Source organism: Aristolochia californica, unplaced genomic scaffold, assembly GCF_029961685.1.
Source record: "Aristolochia californica isolate CCGP_79_NKW_82.1479 unplaced genomic scaffold, dmAriCali1.0.hap1 SCAF_8, whole genome shotgun sequence".
Classification (NCBI taxonomy): Eukaryota; Viridiplantae; Streptophyta; class Magnoliopsida; order Piperales; family Aristolochiaceae; genus Aristolochia; species Aristolochia californica.
The window spans coordinates 39,318,611-39,324,616 of record NW_027182279.1 but is presented as its reverse complement, the minus strand read 5'-3'; positions in this window follow the sequence as shown (position 1 = coordinate 39,324,616).

Below are 6,006 nucleotides of genomic sequence, written 5' to 3'. Positions count from 1 at the left end.
ATTTTCCGATTTTTCTCTTTCTATATAATTAATTTAAAAAATAACTTATTATTACTTTAAAATTAAAAAAACCCACTCTTTTCTCAAATTAGGGGTGGCATTGAGCCGAGCCAAACTTGAACCTACATATGCTTGAGCTTGCCTGGATCTAAATACTTCGAACTCGAATTCGAGCTCGAGCCTAAAATTATAATCGAGTTCGAGTCCAAAAATTTTAACGGAGTTTGAAAATTATAAAAATTAAAAATATAAAAAATAAATTAAAAAAATATTAAGATGAACTTAGTATCATTGAACTGCAAGCTATCACAAAGGAGTAACGATCTACCGTCTTTGAAGTTTGAGGTAAATAAAAATAACTATCAACCAATTAAAGAGAGAATTGAAGAGATCAATTAGAGTAAAGAGTATTTTCATAAAAAAAATGGTAACGAGTTGGCTCACGAGTTAACAAACCGAACTTGAAAAATCTCGAGTTCGGCTTGTTATGCTTAACATGTTGTATTTCAAGTTTGAATTCGAGCCAAACTCAAGTAAAAACTGAACTAAACCGTGCCACCCTAGTTTGATTCACTATTTTCACGCTTTAAGCCAAATTCGAACGCCCCGTGTTCAAATCGTACGTATGAAATTCCTAACCCACCAAATGCCTGTTGCAACCCCACCGGGAAGCTTGGGTGTACTGCTACCATGGCGTCCACCTCCGATACAGTGGAAATCGATGAGTTGTAGAAGCACACAGATCATAAATACGGAATCACTGTTGAAACCCAACCAGCCCATTCGCAGAGGGAACGGAACCTCTATCTACTGCTCTTCAATCTCAGCCCTATCTCACTACCTGCATCACATTTGTTGCTGTCACCAAAATGAAAAGATTTGAGTACAATGTTTACTGAACAAAAATGAGTACAGATGCTTAATAATTGAGTCAAACTTCAAGCAATTACTCGGTATGCCACCGCAAAGCAGATGATGCCTATAGACAAAGCTACCGGAGCAATCGATGCGCCGTTGTGGTCAAAGAATCTGTTGATTACCATAGCTAAATAAACAATCTGTTATGACAGTAGAAGTTAATAAGAGCTTACAATAATGATGTGACTTCTTGCTTTTTTACCCAAACAAACAGATCACATAGATTTCGAGCTAGAGAAAATGGAAATAAATAGGAAAGAAAGATTGGCACCCAAACACTAGTGTTTGCAAAAAAACTGTTTGAAATCTGCTAGTTTCAAATCACCAACAAGAACAGACCTGTGAGGTGGAGCTATCAGTACTTTGAGTGGTAAAAGACTCAAGAAAGACACAGGGGATGAACGAGGAGGCCTTGAGGAGTATGGTCTGAGCCATGGATAACAGAGACAACTAAAATTGTAAAATTTAAAGTCGTTAGGAGGGGTGCTAAAAAGTTTGGCATATGGGAACATAAGATTAAGTGTGGGCGTAGGTAGGGGTGGCATCGAGCCGAGCCGAGCCCGAACCTGCCTATGTTCGAGTCGAGCTTGATTTAAATATTTCGAGCCAAGCTTCGAGCCGAGCCTCGTCTCGAGCCTAAAATTGTTATCGAGCTCGAGCCCAACGAGTTCGAGCTCGAGCATCAACATACATTTCAAACTTTTCAAAAAATATATATCGAATAAAATGTATATAAAATTATGCATACATTTTATATAAAATTGGGCATGACCTCTACATAAAATTGGGCATAACTTATATATATAATATGTGTATAAGATTGGGCATAACCTCTACTTAAAATTGAGCATAATCTATATATATAATACTTGTATAAAATTCGGCATGACCTTTACTTAAAATTGGGCATAATCAATATACATAATACCTGCATAAACACTCCATAAACACTCCATAAAATTGTTTATACATTCCATAAACACTTCATGAAATTGTTTATACACTCCATAAAATAATCTAAACACTCCATATATTGCATAACATTATAAATAAACTCCATACAATAATCAAACACAACAAAATAAAATAAAATATCACTATCAATTTACAATCACCCAAATAAAAACTATAAATTCTTTAAATAAAATCATATTACTATTACATACTTACTAGAAAATTACAAGAAATATTTTAAATTTTTCTTAGGAAAATTAAATGGACCTCTTATTGCCTTTTCTAAGGAAATAAATAAAAATTAATAATTAATCTAATATATTATTATACTTATCGATAAAATTTTAATCACATAAAATGTCAAACACAAAATTACTATGAAAATTGCCTCATGCTCAAAGTATTATATCATCAACTGTCAAATACTTATTCAAAATTTTTCTATATGGTTTTCTTAACCATCTTGGCAAGAAAATCTTACTTAAAAAATTATAGGATTTTTTAAAAAGAATTTATAATTAGAAAAATATTTTGAAAAAATACGAGGCACTAATGGTCCCTATATTTCTATTAAAAATGTTTTTTCAACATTTATTGAAAAAACTAGTCTCTGGAAACGTATTTCTACTAAAATATCTTTTCAATTTATTTAAGAGCCATGAGGAAGGGACAAAGAGTTTTTTTTTTTTCCTTGTTTATGATCTCGCACGTAGGGGTGGCTTTGAATAAATTATATATAAAATTATGCATACATTTTTAAGAAATATAATGATAGGGGAGGTTCAGGATTGAATTTCAATAATGGATTAAAATGCACCAATATTAATATTTTTTACTCCAATTGTTGTCTAGCTTGTTTTGTAATTTTTGAATTTGGCCATAATTTATTATGGCCTCCTTAGTGCCCCTAGATAAAAATTTATATTCTAGGAAAAACTAAAAATATTTTTCCTATGATACATATTCCCAAAAAAACCTTTAAATAAAATCTTATTACTATTAGTGACTTATTAGAAAATTATAGGAAATATTTTAAAATTTTCTTAGGAAAGTTAAATGGACCTTTTATTGTCTCTTCTAGGGAAATAAATAAAAATTAATAATCAATCTAATATATTATTATACTTATCGATAAATTTTTAATTAAATAAAATATCAAACACAAAATTGCAATGAAAATTATTTCATGCTAAAAGTATTACAGCATCAACTGTTAAATACTTATTCAAAAATTTTCTATACAGTTTTCTACCCCATTTTGGTACAAAAAATCTTACTTTGAAAATTATATGATTTTTAATAAAAAATTTCAATTAGAAAAGTGTTTAAAAAAACATGTGACACTAATAGTTTATAGAAAATTATTTCTATAAAATTTATTTTTAATTTTTCCAGAGGATAAAGTTTTTATTTTATTTTATGATCTCGCACGTGCGAAATCGCACGTGCGAGATCATCTTCTTGCGAGGAAGGGGGAGATTATTTCTCCCCTGTTCTGGTTTTCCGCCGAGACGACCCCGAGGGAAGGGGCTTACGGCGCCGGGGAGGATTTATCGTCGGAGATGACGGCCACACGGAGTCGGCGCCGACGGAATCGGCGGTGACGGAAGCGGCGGCGACGGAAACAGAGGCGACGGCGAGGAGAGGAAGAAATTGAACGGACGGACACAGAGGCGGCCGACGAGCAGCTGCGACGGCGGTATAGACGCCGGAGAACAGCTACGACGGCGGTAGAGGCGGCGACAACAACCGATGGGAGGGGTCGGCGGTGACGAGGGGGGGGGGGGGAATTTTTCCCCCCCTCGCTCTCGCTCCCGCTCCCGCTCCCCCGCTCGCTCGCGATCCCGCACCGATTCATGCCGATCCGACTCATTTCGAGCCGGCTCGCGAGCCAACGAACCGAACCTAGCTTCGGTCGATCTCGGCTCGTTAAGGTAAACGAGCCGATTTCGGTGTTCGAGCTTGAAAAATGACGAATCGAACCGAGCCGGCTCGCGAACCGGCTCGGCTCGAAGCCACCCCTAGGCGTAGGTAGACAATTGATGAGATAGACAACAATGGAGAATGCATATGATCAATAAAATAACGGTATGGATGCATGAGAAATGAGAGATAGACCCGTTTCGATAATATTATGATATTGTCATTCGGAACACCCATTGTGTTCAGGGGTATGTAGAGGAGACGTGATATGAGAAATATCATTGGTAGCAACAAAAAAAGACATAGCTATATATTCCACCACCCTCCCCATTATTAGAATAGAGTGTTTTAATCTATTTACCAAATAAATTTTCAACAAGAGCTTTTAAAACGGACAAATGTATCAAACACATGGGATTTTCTTTTGAGAGGGTAAAGCCAAATATATCTCATAAAGTTATCGACAAAAATAACATAATATTTGAAATCATCCATAGAAGTAATGGGAGAAGTTAATACATCTGAAAAAATAACATCAAGAAGGGAAAAAGACACAAGAGAAGAGAGTGAGAATAGTAACTTGTGACTCTTATTGCATTGACAAAATTTGCAATTGAAGTTAAAATATTTGAAATCATCAATAGAAGTAATGAAAGAAGTCCATACATCTGAAAAAAATAATATCAAAAGGGGAAGAAGACACAAGAGAAGAGAGCGAGAATGGTAACTTGTGACTCTTATTTCATTAACAATAGTTACAATTGAAGTTAAAATTCAAAGGATGAGATATATCTAACTTAAAAGCAAACATTATATACCTACAAATGGTAAACGATGGATGATCTAAGCGATGATATCATGCAAAGGAAGTGGTCTTGACACTGGAAAAGGCGATTATTGGCGGCGTCTTGATTGAGGACAATGGCCATGCGTAAACACCATCTTTATTTCTACCCTGCAAAAGTGTTGCCCCTGTACAAAGATCCTTGACAAGAAAATAAGTAGGTACAAATTCAATGGAAAAATTCTTAGCTTGATAAATTGATAAATAAAAATAAGATTTTTTTGCATGGTAGGAACACAAAGAACATTATTTAAGGAAAATTGACGTGAAGGTATAGAGAGAGATTTGTAACCAGTATGAGTAAAAGGAAGACCCGTGCCATCACCAATCACAATGTCGTTAGTGCCAACATAAGGAGTGTGAAAAGAGATATTGTTCAAGTCTATGGTAACATATTGCGATGCTCCACTATCCAGAAGCCAAGCAGAACCAGTAGAAGAGTTGGTGGTTGCAAGATGAGCTTGTGGTTGTCTTGGTGCCGACAGGCGAGGTTGCTAGCGAGGAGGTTGCCATGAAGCCCGGGGTTGTGGTAAGTGTGGTTGCATTTGACGAAGGACAGGGCACTATGGAAAAGTGCATCTTTTTTCCCAACACCACTAACAACGACCAAGGTGGGGTCAAGGCTTGATATCGACCATTCTGTGTGATGGTGTTGGTGAGACCAAAGGCTACAGTTGTCGATGGGTGGTAGGAGGATGCCACTAGATTTGCTAAAGCTAGAAGTGGAGAGTAGTGAGTTTGATAGACACACATCGAGAGTTCCTTGTTGATGAGTTTTTCAAATGAAATTGGCGACCATTGATAATATCAACGAGTACTTTATAACGAACGTCGAGTCTATCCAAAAAAATTTCAGTGAGATCCTCTGCATCCATAGGTGTTCCTAGGGCCGTAACTTCATCAACATGTGTTTTAATAAATTGCATATAATTTGTAATAGAATGAGAACCCTTAGTGGCATGCTTAAGTTGTTCATTGATCTGCTTGATGTGACCACATGAGGGCCGGGCATAAGTGCGGCCCAGAGTATTCCAGGCTTCATGAGAGGTCTTTGATTGAGTGATAAGCAGAATGAGATATGCTATGAGAGAGCCGACTAGAGCACCAAAAATTAGTTTGTCCTTATGAAGCCATGTATGGTCTTTGGGATAGGGAGCGGTGAGATTATTATCAGCTTTTGTGGTTGAGGGCGCATGAGATGAACCATCAACGAACTTGTATAGATCATAATTGATAAGAATTTGAAGTTTCCAACAAAGATAATTGGTGGATACGGAGCACTGTAAGAAGTTTGGTTGTATCATGGGCATTGAGAATAATCGTGTGGGTCTCTTTAGGAGCCATGAGAAAGAACAAATAGATGGGGC